The sequence below is a fragment of the Ochotona curzoniae genome, unplaced genomic scaffold (assembly GCF_017591425.1).
Source record: "Ochotona curzoniae isolate NIBS_2020 unplaced genomic scaffold, NIBS_Ocur_1.0 contig_1201, whole genome shotgun sequence".
Taxonomy (NCBI): Eukaryota; Metazoa; Chordata; class Mammalia; order Lagomorpha; family Ochotonidae; genus Ochotona; species Ochotona curzoniae.
The window spans coordinates 1-14,228 of NW_024464985.1; the positions used below are offsets into that span (position 1 = coordinate 1).

General features: G+C 45.9%; 1 pseudogene; it reads right to left on the reverse strand.

Annotated features, from left to right (window-relative positions):
* Positions 1 to 11,740: 11,740 nt before the first annotated feature.
* Positions 11,741 to 13,301, reverse strand: LOC121166997 (annotated as a pseudogene).
* Positions 13,302 to 14,228: the final 927 nt, after the last annotated feature.

Consider the following 14,228-nt stretch of genomic DNA (forward strand, 5'->3'; position numbering starts at 1 on the left):
CGACTGCTTTCCCAGGCCACAAGCAGGAAGCTGAATGGGAAGTGGAGCATTTAAGGTGAGGACTTTAATCGCTAGGCCATATTGCCAGTCCATGAGCCTCTATTCCTGTACCAGCTTCAATTGCAGCTCATTCCTGCCTTCTTACCACAGACTCTCAAATCCATTAACCCCACAGACCAAGCTCAGTCCCAATTGCATACCTAGCCTTCCATCCCACATCTGGACATTGCCTGTCCACTGCATTGTTTCGTTTTTAATTTTGGTTGGAAAGTCATATATACAGAGAGGAAGAGAATCAGAGTGGAAGATTTCCTCTCTGCTGATTCACATGCCAAGAGACCATAATTTGTTCCATCTGCTAGTTCACTCGCTGAGTGGTTGATAAGACCAGAGTTGGCCAAATCCAAAGCCAGGCCAAGGAGCCTCTTCTGGGTTTGCCACATGCGTTCTGGGTCCCAAGGTGTTGGGCCATCTTTGAATGATTTCCCAGGTCACAAACAGGGAATTGGATGGGAAATTAAGCAGCCGGAACATGAGCTGTTGCCATTATGGAATGTTAGGATGTACAAGGTGGGATTTTGCCCCTGGACCATTGCACTGGGTCTGAGCTATTCTTTTCATACTGAGTGAACATGTACAAAACAAAAACACCATTTGTACCCCCACACCATCCTCCTCCAATCATTGACAATTTCCAGTGGGTAGCCTAGTAGAACCTGTATTTCAGATTTTGAACACAAATGCTTTCACAAACACTGGACCCAGGGAACACTTTCTCAAGCATCGAGAGAGAATCCATGTAAATGTCCTAGTGACAGAGGCCTTTTCCTATTGACAGCTGTGTAGTGTTTTTCAGGGACAAAGCTGCAAGGAAATGATGGCATTATTGCAGCTCACCATTGGAACTGCCAATATACAGGACCCAGGTGATGAAGCTGAGGAGAACAGAATACAATAATGGGATAATTGCTGCCTTTGGCAAGAGACCTGATAAGCATGAGCACCCAGAGACACATTACAAACACATCTTTTCTATCTCTATCTTTAAGAGTGGCTGGTTAATGCTGATTTTGGTATCTAGTGGTCCCTAATGCCTGAAAAATCACATTTTACAGGCCCTGGCGCAATAGTATTAAGTGTTAATAGTGTTAATTTCTCACCTTATGTGCGCCAGGATCCCATATGGGCACCGGTTCTAATATCAGCAGTCCCACTTCCAATCAAGCTCCCTGCCTGTGGCCTTGGAAGGCAGTCAAGGATGGACTAAAGCTTTGGGACTCTGCACCCATGTGGGTAAACTGGAAGAAGCTCCTGGTCCCCGGCTTCAGATTGGTTCAGTTCCGGACATGGTGGCCACTTGGGGAGTGAACCATTGAATGTAAGATTTTCCACTCTGTTCCTCCTCCTCTCTGTATATCTGCCTTTCCAATCAAAATAATAAATAAATCTTTTTTTTAAAAAATCCCACATTTTACATATAACATGTGAATGGAAATCTCCAAGTTTTAATAATAATTGTCATAGGTTTTACAGGAATCACTATCGATGTCCATACACCCAATTTCCCTTTCGATATTTCCATAATACATTCTCCGGAAATTAGAATTCCAAGGGTACATTTGCATAATAATTGCATAATGTTTACATTTAGGCCACAAGAGAAAATCACTCATCTTTTTTTAGGCTTTGTGTATGTATGCATGTATGTATTTTTGCTGTTTCACAGTCGATATATAGCGACAAAGAGGAAGTTCCATCCATTTATTCAATCCACCCGAAATGGCAGCAACATTTCAAGCTGAGCTGACCTGAGCCAGAAGCCCAGAGCTTGTTCCAGGTTTTCCATGTGGGTTCAGGGTCCCAAGACTTTGGTCTGTCTTCAACTGCTTCCCCAGGCTACAAGCACGAATCTGGTTGGGAAGCAGGGTCTGTGGGATTAGAACTATTTCCTATATGGGATCCTGGCACATGCAAGGTGAGGACTTTAGCCACTAGGCTAATGAGCCATGCCCTAGCATTGTTTTTCTTGGTGTAAAAATACATTTATTTTATTTTTAATTTTTGATGATATTTACATAGTTCATCAGGATAGAAAGGGTTTAGGAATGTGGGAGCATGGATGAGACCATTGCTTCCAAATTTTTTTAATCCTCTTTCGGCACCCTGTGAAAGGGGAGAAATTAGAGTAGATATTTCACCCAGTCTCCCCACAGTACTTGTACCCAGGGATGGGATATGGCAAACCAATGTCAGCCCAGGGGTCCCCAATGTGGCACATACCCCCACGATTCCACACAAGCAATTTTGACAGTACTGGAAATTTCTATCTTGCCAAACCAAGGATGAATAAATTGTTCTAAGCTTCTTTGGCCCACCTTCAAGTCTCCATTCACTCAGATATTTACTGTCAACACTTGACTGGGGTAATTGTCCCAATTTTATGCTCTCCTTCATCAGCTTATTGTATAAGATGTCTCTCACAGGTTCCAATGCACTGCCATATGCTCCACATACATTGACATGGCCACTACTGCTCCATCTTAGCCATGGAGGAGGCCCCGTCCTGATACATGAATTCCAGAGTCAGCTCACCAATTCTGTGATTTTCTCCATGGTTGGAGTTCAGAGTTCAGCAGTTCTGATGGAGAGATGTCAAAAGAAACTTCACCTGAGGTGATCCCCGACCTGACTCTTGTGTGCAGAGCTGACCAGTCCATGGTCTAGTTCTGTCCATCATCGATGTCAGCCTACATACACACAATAGTAGTTGCAATTGCTGGGTCAGTTCTATCTCTAACCTGGCTCTCACATAAACCAACAGATCTTACAGCACAACCCAACGCTGCCCACCACACAATTAGCCCTCACATTCCTCAGCAGGAATTGCAGCCTAGTCAGCGTGGCACCCACTAAACACTACCAGGCCTGTCCCCAGTCCTGAGACTTCACAATGCCATTATGTACATCAGGCTGCTGCAGTTTTCCCAAAATCTCATTCAGTTATACACCTATATGAGCGTTGGAAACCAGATCAACCCAACTAACCCTGCTAAAAACCTACACTCATCCTAAATACCAATCCCTGTCTAGTCAGGTCAGCCACAAGTATTGATTCTCATGCCCACCTGTGAGAGAAACAACCCATCTGAGAAATGCCTACAGATTCTCCACCAAACCTAATCCCAGCCATGGATCTTGCACTCATTGGTTGGTTCTACATTTTTTGTTGTTGTTGTTGTTGTTGTACATGAAAAGAAGTGCTAGAAAAGTCCCATTTGCTGATTTTTTTTTTTGCTTGTTTAAATTCATTTGTTTTGAATGTCAGATACATAGAGAGGAGGACGGACAGGGAGATCTTCCATCTACTGATTCACTACCTAAAAGGCCACAATGGCCAGTGTGAAGCTGACCTGAAGCCATGAGCTTCTACCCAGTCTCCCATGCAGGTGCAGCATGCAGCCATCTCTGGCTGTATTACCAGCCACAAGCAGGGAGCTTATTTGGAAGTGAAACAGCCAAGACACAAACTGGTGCTGATACAGAATATGGTGACTGCAAAGCAAGGACCTTAGCAACTACACTACTGTGCCAGACCTGGTTCTGCAATCTTGCCTGACAGGACATGCCTTCTTTTCCAGAACGTGCATTTTGATCCTAAGATAAAGCCAAATCAGCACTTACTCTGGCTCATACCTGTACCAGTGAATAGAGACCAGCTTGGCTCTCCCCTACTCAGGTTATATGGAGGCTGAAAGGGATTATAGCACTGTCCAGACTGTCCTGCCCCTAGTTCCAGTACTCACACCAGTTGGTGCAGTGGCCCAGCAGGAACCTCCGACCAGCCACCCTACAGATCTCACATGCAATAATTGGTGCTGTGGTCAAGTCTGGCATGAGGTTCCTCAACTGAGCATTTGTCAGCAGGTGCTGTAGCCTGTCCTGTCCCAATTTACCCACAGTTTTGACTCCAGATGATGGGTGCTACTATACCACCCAGCCTAGCCATTTCCCAATCCCAATGTTAATATGGACATGGTAGTGTTGGGGCCTGACCAGTTTGTCCCACACCCTTTCAGGTTCTTACATCCTCCTGTAGGTGTTATGAACTGTCCCAGCATAATCTGATCCCAGGCCTGATCCACACATGTGCTGATGAGTACCATAGCCTGCTTATTTTGGACTGACTCCAGACTGAGTTCTTGCAATCACCTACAGCGAATGCATCCTGACAGAAGATTTCCCAAAACTGCTCTATCAGGCCTCTTCCCAATAGAATATCTCACACAATACTGGGGGAGGGTGGGGGTGGGGGTCCTTGACACAGACTAACTTAGTCCACCTTCTATCCTGGTAAGAATAATGGCCTTTCTCAATGGGCCGACACCCATTCTGGTTCTTATTGTTGTGTACTAAAGCCCAGAACCACCTGGTCCACACCCAGACTCAGCTCTCGTGAGGTTCAGCAGTTGTTGAGACGTAACCCAGCCCATCCTACACCCACCCTGGCTCTCTCAAACACCAGTGGGTGCTGGAGTCTAGTCCAGTCTGGTAATCCTCTGACCAAGTCCACACCCATGCCAAGTGACACTGCAGTCATGTCTCATCTAGATAACAGTCCCATTTCAGCTTTTGTGGTCACCAGAGGGAACCACAGCCAAGATAACAATCTATTTAACTCAACAACCACACCTGTCCCAATCCACCAATCTTGTGCTTGACAGTGGTTGTTGTGACTCAGCTCAGAATAGCCTATATTCTGTCTTGGCCTTTGCCATCAGACGCTGCAGCCTGGCCTGGCCTGGCCCTCCCCCAGCCTCAACTTCTGCTAGTGGGTGTTACAGCCTAGCTCTGCTGAATATTGTCTCATCCTGGCTCATGCCACATACAACTCACTTCAACTTTGCATTCCATAATATACACTAGTTTTTGTTGCCACCCAACCCAGCACGACCCACACTCTGTTCTGGTGATCAGATTCGCCAGTGGATGATGTGAACTGGTTCAATTGGGTCTGCCCCTAACCCATGCCAACGGTGTGCCCTTGGGAAACTTCCCATGGCCTGTTCTGCACTGTTTCTTATCATGTTTTTGTGCTTACCTGGAGGGTCTGTGTCCTGCCAGAGGAGTTGCTCAGGCTCCTCCATCAGAACCTCTCCCAATGACAGATTTTGTGGATACCAGGGGCTCAATGAACCAGCATTACTCAGTTCACCTCCTGCCCTAGCAGGAGTAGTAGCTTTTCCTGACTGGCCTTCAATCCAATCTGGTTCTTACTGTTGGATGATTCAGCCCAGCCTTGGCTCTTCCATACACACAGATATCTCACACATGGCTCAGTAGGGGCTGAGACCTAGCCTAGTTCATCTCACATCTACCCTCGTCCTCCAGAGCACCAGGTGGTTTTGGAGTCTGGCCCAGCCTGGTACATACAGTCCCAGGCCACACTTGTACAAAGGGAGACTACAACCGTATCCTGATCAGAACACAGCCCCCATTCCAGCCCAATTGCCCCTTGGTGGGAACCTCAACCCAGCTAGGGTGTCCCCTTTGCTCCCCATCCAGGCTTGTTCCCAGCTATAGATCATGCGCATGCCAGTGGTTGCTCTGACTCAGCTTGGCTCAACCCCCCACTTGTCCTGACTCCTGTCTTAGACACTGTGGCTTAGCATCCCTGACTCATGCAGACCAGTAGTTGCAAGAGCCTAGCTTGGCATAACCTGTACTCCATGCAGGTTTGTAATTTTGCTTGTGGGCTAAGGATTGCTTAGTCCTGCCCAGTCCTCTCCATTCCATTACCAACTCACACATTGGCCAGCCTTTGGAGCTACTTCCCAGGTTGTCTGACTCACAGATCTGAACCATATGTTCACCAGCAGGAGCTATGACTCACCAGGGGAGTTTCCCAAGTTCCTCCACTTGATCCACACACAGAACCAGTCCTCATACATGCCATTGCATTTTAGACCAGTTTCGGTGTAGTCTGGCCTTCCATTTGGCCTTGTATGAGCTGGTGAATGTTGCAGCCCAGCCCACCCCACACCCTATTTAGTATGCACATCTGTGTGCTGCTGCCTTGACCACTCCATACTGTTGTTGGTTTCGCCACTTGTGATTGATGGCAGGCTCCATGGTCACACCTAACTTAGTCCATCACCATCCCAACAGTTGAGCTAATCAGTGGGGCTAGTATTTCCGCAGGGTTTGGCCAACAGATCCCTCACAGAATCTACCCACAGATATGGATCTCTCATGTGCTAGTTCAGATATGATTCTCTAGTGTGCTAGTTAATGTCATGGCCCTGCCTAATGTTACCCATCTCCTGATCCATCATCATGTCAGATCATAGGATATGATTCTGCTAGACAAGCCCCTAGTCTTAGCTTGCATGGACTGGTTGGTGTTTAGTGTTCAGCATTGTTCAGTGATTACAACTTCTTCAAAGGAAAATTTACTCTGTCATTTGGAATCTTTAGGACAGATTCACAACCCAGAAGCACAGTGGGTTCAATGTATAGCTACCTAAGCAGCACTTCAAATAACCAAAATCCCAGAGCTCACGGCTGGGAGGCCACCAGGCAGAGCCTGGCACCAAATGGTCTCGCTCCTCCCCAATCTCATCCCCTGCTCAATGATGGTGGCAAGTGGGCCCTGGATCTGCACAGCCCCCAAGGCCTCCCCTCTCAGTGTTCTCACACTACAGGGAGAATTCCGTGGAAACCAGGCAGGCCCAGTGAAACCTCATCACGTGCATGTGGTGGCTGGAGTCAGGGATATGAGAATGGAGACACCCTGGCCTTGCACCCAACAGCAGCCTTAAGTTTCAACCCCAGACCCAAGGTCACGCCCCTCTCCAAACACATTCCCTGCTCAATGATGGCAGCGGTTTGGCCCTGGGCCTGCCCAGCAGGTTGCAATGGTCTAAGCTAGGTGTGACCATGCCACTTACCATCACTCATGGGTAAAGGAACCCACAACAGTCAGGGTAGGTCAAAGCAGCAGCACCCAAATGTGCATCTTTAAATAGGATGTGGAGTGGGCTGGGCTGCCACTGGAAGGGGGCAGAATGGGCAAGGCTGAACAAACTTTAACTCGTAAGAAACAACAGAAATCAGGTTGGAGCACAGCTCATGCAATGTAGGTCCTTGCACATACTGATCTGTGTGAGGCAGAGGCACTAAGCCACAGCATCCAAGGGGCCAGAACAAGTGAGGGGCTCTGCCAAGTGCAGACAGAACAACCACCGGCCTGCACCTGATCTGTGGCTCGGAATAGGCCCGGTTGGGGAAATAACGGGACACCCTAGCTGGGTTGAGTTTCCCACCAAGGAGCGCATGGGCTGGAACTGAGGCTGCATTCTGATCAGGATACGATTGTAATCTCACTTGTCACAAGTGTGGACTGGGACTGGAAGCACCAAACCAGGCCAGATTCCAACACCATCTGGTGCTCTGGAGGACCGGGGAGAGATGTGTGACAGACTAGGCTAGGTCTCAGTCCTTATTGAGCCATGTGTGAGATATATGTGGGTATGGAAGAGCCGTGGCTGGGTTTAAACATCCAACAGTGAGAACCAGATTGGGTTGCAGGCTAGTGAGGAAAAGCCACTGTTCCTGCTAGGACAGGAGGTGAACTGAGTAGTGCTGGCTCATGGACCAACTGGTATGCGCAAAAAATGTCATTGGGAGAGGTTCTGATGGAGGAGCCTGGGCAACTCCTCTGGCAGGACACAGACCCTCCAGGTAAGCACAAGAAACATGGGAAATTTCTCAAGGGCATGTATTTTGCATGGGTTAGGGGCAGACCATTTGAACCAGTTCACATCATCCACTGGCGAATCTGAGCACCAGAACAGAGTGTTGGTTGAACCAGGTTTGGTTGCAACACATACCAGTACACATTAAGGAATGCCAAGATGAGATGAGCCGTACCAGATGTGGTTGCAGCGCCCAAAAAGCACATGTGACAATCGGGGAGGAGGCAAAGCTGATAGGGTACGTGGGCTCCCCTGCTGGATAACTAATTCCAATGGAAAGCGTGATTTTGGATGGGGGCAGTTCAGACTAGGCAGGGCTATACCACCTGTGGGCCTCATGGTGACCTGATTGTTTCAAGTGGTGCAAGTAAAAATTAGAGTGGTTTGAGGGGTGTTTGGGCTTAGCCACAGCATTAGCTGGCAGAGGCTGGCACTGGAAGCTAATTCTGTCAAGTCAAATGCCAGAACCACCTGGAGACTGCATAATCTGGGAGTGGGTGTGGCCTAGAAGGGAAATAGTGGGCACCTGCCTCAGGATTACCACCCTCAGTGCACAGCACGAAAACCAGGATGGGGGCAGGGGTGGCTAGACAGAAAGGCACCTGCCACTAGGTGTATGGGCTGGATAATAGGTTGGTTAGGTTGAACTAGGCTTCAATGTCCATTGACATGTGCTAAATGGGATGTGGGACAGATTGGACAATCCTACGGTACATACTGGCAAGCATGGGAACCAGGGTAGGGGGCAGAACTGGTAGGGGTTTTGGGGAGTAGCCCCAACTAGGCTGCAGTTCCAACTTCAACTAGGACCGAGTATGAAGTGGGTAGGATCGAGCTAGACTACAACACCCTTTGGTTCACAAGGATGATGGGGCTGGAAACTGAATGGACCCAGCAATCACAATGGCCAGCATGTGCATAAGCTGATTGGTGTGACTAACGGTGTTGGAGTCTTTACTAGCAAACTCATGCAAGAATCAGATCTGGGGTCATCTCAGGTGAAGTTTCTTTGGATATCCCTCCAACTGAACTGCTGATCTTGGAACCCCAACCATCAAGAGACTGTCAGCCAGTGGACTCTGAATAGGTTTCATTGCAGTTGGGACGGTGAGATTGGCAGCAATCTAGATCTGATGAACTATTGGGACTGTTTGAGCAGGACCCTTGGAGCGCCTCCTGTTGGGGATCGGGGATGGGTGGGAAGTTGAGTGGGGCTTTTCCCTTTGTTACTCCCCTAATCCCAGATACAGGGAAAATGATTATATTAGTGTGGAATCAATGATATTACCCACTTTCACCATGTAGCCCTTGACCCTTTGTGTCCTAATCAACTAAGATTATTTAAAAAAAGATGATTTAAAAAAAATTAAAAAAACATTAGCAGGGATCCAATTTTTCTTAAATCTTTACTCAATTCACTGAAAAATACTATGGCTTGGCTTCACTATTTCTCCTTAATCTTGGAGCTCATATCTGCAGCCCATTTACACATGAAAATAAAATGTCCATCCCAGGGAGAAGACTGCTCAAGAGACAGAAAGTTCCAAGGGACTTTCAAGTTCAACCTTCTCATTAATACTGAGGAGAAACACTAGTCCAGAGAGATGATATAAATGTACACCAAGGGCTTAATCACACAAGTTGCAATGACTTTTGCAACAGCACACACTGTTTAACATGCTGGATGGGGTGTAGACACAGAAAGAAAAAAATGCATTATAACCCACTCTAACAAGGATCCTGATATCCTGAAAGTAACCTACTGCATGTGAAAAATATAAACCTGGTGTCTCCACCATGCTGTCCAATTCACTCTGAGAAAATCACCTGTGCCTTGTGTGTTAAGCTGGGGTTAGCTTATTGTAGAAGGGGGCCAGGATGGGTCAATTGATGACATCCACTAGCAGATCTGAGAACTAGGATATTGTGTTGGATCAGGGCTGGATCAGGACACAACAGACAATTCATATCAGTGCTGAGCCAGGGGGCATGATGGGCCTGGATAGGTCACAGCACACAGAAGCATGAAGTGCTATTGGGGGCAAGCTTCATATAGGCAAGCCGCAACACATGCTGGGGATGATGAGGAGAGTCAAGCCATTGCAGTCAGGGGGATGTTGACGCTGGACCCAGGAGCCCTGGGTATGGAACATCCAGTGGGTCCCTGATAGCCTGATGCCAGACAATTTGTATGTCTCTGTGATACACCTGTTGAGTCTTGACGATTTTCCTAATCAGCAGGCCCCGAGACCAGAGAGGGGTAAGGCAATGGTGTTTTTCAGCTGTAGAACCACCATAGACTAACTGGTGAGGGAGACTTTATCAGGAAGAAGTTACAAGCTTATGTAGAGTGGAAAAAGGACAATGCCGAAGGATGATCCCGACAGTACTCCAACCCAATAATGACTCTGTAAGAGGCTGATAGGCAAGCCTATCTATCCAGATACTTTAAAAAAAAATCACAAATCCCATTCCACAGGAAGGTTCAGAAGCTGTGTTGCAGGCCACATGCAGGTAGGCCAAGATAAGATAGCACCTGGACTGAAAGCTATTCCTGGGGGCATGTTCATTGCATGTGACTTGTAAACAGGATTAGAGCTACATCTAAATTTTTAGTGTGCTTATCAGGGAAGTTTTAACACAGCTCCTCCAAGGACAGAGATTGGAATGTAGCCCACCACTCTGGCTATATACCCAATCAACAGGTCAAGATGGAGCCTTTGTTAGCCGAGTACACTGTCATAAGTTTGCCTTGGTGACACGGAGTGTCATGTTCCTATGGCTTCCTACATGTGCTAACCAGGCAGAGTCCCAGGAGCCATCTCCCACACTTATTATTCAAGGAGAACAGTGGCCAAACATGATCCATGTTTGTCCAGATGATGCAAGAGAATCTCCACTCTGCTCAAGATTCATCCTTCAAAGATGGATCTTTAGCATTACAGTTGTCACATGCATCCGTTCATAACTTTGATTCTATTATAAGTTTATACTAGGATGTGGAATGTTGAGGTTCTAAAAAAGCTCCATTAGATACATGTGTATATGATGAAGATGGGATGTCAAACAAGTGTTATGCACTGAACATTTATTATCAACATTAAAATCTGAAAGCAGAACTCATTCAAAATTTCCCCTCACAACAAAGGGGGATCATGTGTAAATTGCATCTTAATATTTTAGCATCACATAGCCTGTGCTCTGAAATACTGTGACACTCTACATGTGTATTATTTAACAAATTAAGAGTTTTAAAGTTTGTCAACATCTATTGCACATTTACAGTTTTCTATTTATACTCTTGCTAATGTTTGTTTCATTCACTTTATAAGCCCTGACAGACCATGACGACAGGTTTATGGTAGGCAATGTCTCTTTCCATGCTTTTTAAATTTCTGAACCCCATGGCTGTGTGGAAGATTGTTTAAAAAATGATGTTTCAGTCATTGCAGTCGTATTTTATTTATTTCTGTGGACATGCTGATTATTAAAGCACTTATGCAGTTTACTGCACTCAAAATGTGCTTGTGTATGAATTTTTCCACACTTGTTCTGATATTAATACCATTAACATTTTCCCACAGATTATTCATTATATTTCATCTTTGTGAATTTACTGATGTAAGATGAGACCTGACTGGAAGGAAAGGCTTTTCCACACTCAGTATATTCATAGGGATTTTCCCATATGTGTGTTCTCTCATGCATGATTAAGTATGCTCAAGCAAGTAGCATTTCCATACTCACTACTTTCCTGTTTTTTCCCTTTGTGAATCATCTGAATCTAATCAAAACTAATGGATTCCAAATGGCGTCTGCATACTATCTACATTCATAATGTTTTCTTTGTGAATTCTGATGTGGGATGAAACCTGACTTCCTGCAAAGGCATTTTCCACACTCACTACATCCGTGATTCTTATCCTGCATGGATTCTCTGATGTTTCATGAGCTTACTGTAATAGGCTTTCTGACACTCACTACATTCATAACAGTTTTCCTTGTGAGGATTTTCTGATATGTTGAGACCCACAGTCACTACATTCGTAAGGTTTTGCCTCTGAGTGGCTTCATTGATGAATGTTTAGGTATGACTTCAGAGAAAAAACTGTTGCACACTGACTACATTCATAAGGCTTTTCCCCTGTGCATTCTCTGGTGAATGCTTAGGGATGACTTCTGAGAAAAAGCTTTTCTACACTGGCTACATTCATACGGTTTTTCCCCTGTGTGGATTCTCTGATGAGTGATGAGAGATGACTTCTTAGAAAAAGCTTTTCCACACTGGCTACATTCATAAGGCTTTTCCCCTGTGTGGATTCTCTGGTGAATGATTAGGGCTTGCTTCTGAGAAAAAGCTGTTCCACACTGGCTACATTCATACGGTTTTTCCCCTGTGTGGGTTCTCTGATGAGTTATTAGCCTTGACTTCCGAGAAAAAGCTTTTCTACACTGGCTACATTCATACAGTTTTTCCCCTGTGTGGATTCTCTGATGAGTGATGAGAGATGACTTCTGAGAAAAAGCTTTTCCACACTGGCTACACTTATACGGTTTTTCCCCTGTGTGGATTCTCTGGTGAATGATTAGGGCTCGCTTCTGAGAAAAAGCTTTCCCACACTGGCTACATTCATATGGTTTTTCCCCTGTGTGGGTTCTCTGATGAATTATTAGGCTTGACTTCTGAGAAAAAGCTTTTCTACACTGGCTACATTCATAAGGTTTTTCCCCTGTGTGGCTCGTGAATTGGCTCTTCATAGCCCCTGTGTGGATTCTCTGGTGAATGATTAGGGCTCGCTTCTCAGAAAAAGCTTTCCCACACTGGCTACATTCATACGGTTTTTCACCTGTGTGGGTTCTCTGATGCCTAATGAAATGTGAATGTTTGGTAAAGGTTTTTCCACACTCACTGCATTCATATGTTTTCTGCTTCGTGTAAATTCTCTGTTGTCTATTGAGAGATAATGACTTCTCAATGGCTTTCCCAAGCTCATTGCATTCATTTGGCTTTTCTTCAGGATGAAGGATCTGATATCTTGTCAGTTCCGACTTCCGGCAAACATGTTCTTTACATTCATTGCACATAAAGAATTTTTCTCCTGTGTCATTTCTCTGTTTGGTGGAAATGCAAGATGTACAACTAAAAGGTTTTGTACAGTAGCCACATATATAGTGACTCTTTGCTGTTTGGCTTATCTGATTTACTTTGACATCTGTTTTATTCATAAGAGGTTTCTCACTCTTGAAATGTTTGTGGAGTTTCTCTCCTGGTTGTGCTTGCTGTTGTTTTCCAAAATAAAGATTGCTGTGAAACATTTTTTTCTCAACCTGAATTGTTTCTCCCACATTGACAGGTTGCTTATTACACGAGTCTTTGGTATACACTTCTTCACACATAAGGAATATCTTCTTTGCGCTGAAAGTTTTCTCTTTCCCATTGTGTTCAAAAGACTGCTGACAAATGTGTATCTTCTGCTGAGTGATACTTTCCCCACTCTGGAGGTTGTTCTCAGAGATATTAGAAGCACACTTCTTCCCAAATGGCATTTCACCAGGCTCCCTATGGAAAAAAAATGAAATACATTATGGTGCATCTCCCTCTCTCCCTATGAGAAGCCCCTCATCTCCCCCCTGCAAGATGTTTCTCTGCCTCCCACTGCCTTCCAAATTCAAGTTTTCACTCAGCAGGTAAAACTTTTGTGTACAACTAATTTCATTTTTGTTTCTATAGTATACTCAGGAAAGAACAATTGAGTGTTCCTGATAACTTTTGCTGTGTGTCTTACATGGCATGAGATAAAGATTGTGGTCTTAGACCAGAGCTATGTGTCTTGACTCAGCAGAGAAAAGACTGCATAATGCTGGTATGCCTTTCATCAAGTTTCGCTAAAGCTATAAAAAATGGACCTTGATACCGCATGACTCTATAAATATGGGTCCATCCAACCCTGGGCCTGCTGAAATCCTGTGGCCTGCCCTTCTTTGGGGTAAGTCTCGGAGCTTTGTGAAGTGGGTCTGGGCTATCCCATTGCTCGCCTGGGGGCTTGAGCTGGGTACAGGACCAGGAAGGGATGGGACTTGGACCTGGGGGTTGGACTTCCAGTTGCCCCATGGCAGCTGGGTACAGGACCAGGAAGGGGGTCTCATGCCTAGACCACACACAGAAGCTACCACACGTGCATGAGGAGCTGCCCTGGAGCCTGCTGGAGCCCCGTAGGCTACCCTTCTTTGGGGTAAGTCTCGGAGCTTTGTGAAGTGGGTTTCGGCCATTCCGTTGCTCATCTAGGATCTTGTGCTGGGGAAGGAATCCTGAGAAGGTGTGGGACTTTAGCCTGGGGGTTGGACTGCCAGCTGCCGCATGGTGTCTAGGGAGCCCGAGGACAGAACCTGAGGCCTGGACCACACATGTCAGCTACCATGGCCAGGGAGCTCTGGGATTTTGGTTGATTTGCTGCTTAGATAGCTCCATGCTGA